Source organism: Etheostoma spectabile, chromosome 19 (genome assembly GCF_008692095.1).
Source record: "Etheostoma spectabile isolate EspeVRDwgs_2016 chromosome 19, UIUC_Espe_1.0, whole genome shotgun sequence".
NCBI lineage: Eukaryota > Metazoa > Chordata > Actinopteri > Perciformes > Percidae > Etheostoma > Etheostoma spectabile.
Window position 1 is genome coordinate 3,118,517 of NC_045751.1, and position 1,280 is coordinate 3,119,796.

The 1,280-nt window shown below is 38.1% G+C and overlaps 1 protein-coding gene and 1 long non-coding RNA gene across 8 annotated transcripts in view; one reads left to right on the forward strand and one right to left on the reverse strand.

Moving 5' to 3' along the window:
• Positions 1 to 1,280, forward strand: part of LOC116707246 (phospholipid-transporting ATPase ABCA1) — a 198,336-nt gene that overhangs the window by 164,574 nt on the left and 32,482 nt on the right. The window lies entirely within an intron of this gene.
• Positions 1 to 1,280, reverse strand: part of LOC116707248 (uncharacterized) — a 7,410-nt gene that overhangs the window by 1,125 nt on the left and 5,005 nt on the right. The gene's annotated exons all lie outside the window — the stretch shown is intronic.

Here is a 1,280-nt window from a genome sequence, read left to right on the forward strand (position 1 = left end):
GTTTTTTTGTAAAAAAAAAAAAAAATTTCCTTGATTTTTGTGTTCCCCCTCCATGTCACCTTGGGTGCTCTGTATAATTGCAGTTGCTTTATCTTCTTCTGCCATAGACAAACTAGGCCAGTGACTCATGCAGAGAAAAGCATCTCACCATATTGTATACATGTGCTTACCTTTGATCTTGAACATTACTGTATGTTGATTGCTTTCTTCTTTATGACATACTAGAAGCCCTCCTATGATGTCTTTCTTCCACATAAAACTGATTGTTTTTTATTGTTTTGGTTCATAAATATTTATTTCAGACTATCCAAGATTGGGTTGAGCCAAAGCTACTTTGCTTACAAGATATCCGCATAATGAAGCTCTCCAGCTTTAATTTGGAGCTACTGTACAGTTGTAGCTCGGTCACCTTCCTGATCAGATTTGGGCATGCCTTCTCTTCAAGGATCATTAAAATCACTCTCATGTCTGATAGTGGTATCAATCTTCTCATTTAACTCTCTGTAAGAAAGCAAATGAGCGTAATTCCCCAAATGTTGAACTATTCCTTTAAAAAGTAGACAAAGATCCAGTAAAGTTACTTAACATAAATATCTTTAAATCTGGAATTTGGATTGTTGGTGTTTTTTTGTTTTTTAAAGCTGACAGGCCTCATGCAGTCATCCTCAACTGCTAATTGAAAGCTTACTCAGTGAAACTCATAAATCACAGAGCACCCATGAATAAATTCTGTAACAACAATGGCCATCATCTGGAAATCTTGCACACAGCTTTAACAAAATGCACTGCTACCCCCGCCCCATGTACTCTATGCAGAAATGATGAATTTATGGTCTTCCTGCTTGTATGCAAGAGCTTTGAAGACTATGCTACAATGAAGTAGAATGCATAATGCATGAACTTGCTTTTGAACGCTATGCAGTGCCAAACGTAGTCATATTTTCTCTTCCCTAGTTGTGCCTTTTCTATCTCATCCTTTCCTTCCTCCCTCCCTTACTGTACTTCCTTCCTTATTTGAGCGAGTTTGTTAAAGCCCGGTCCATTGTGTCTCATTTTAATTAACTATTTATATTGTGCTTTACTAGGCCACCATTGAAATGTGGCCTCGGGGAGGAGGAAAGTGATAAAGGGAAAGTACAATTTTAGAGAGAAAGACAAGTTGTAGCCAGGAAATGCCCTGTCAAGATGAGACTAGCTTTTACTGTATGTCTTGTGAAACAGTGAAACAATGTGCTCTGACTTTGTGTGTGTGTGTGTGTGTGTGTGTGTGTGTGTGTGTG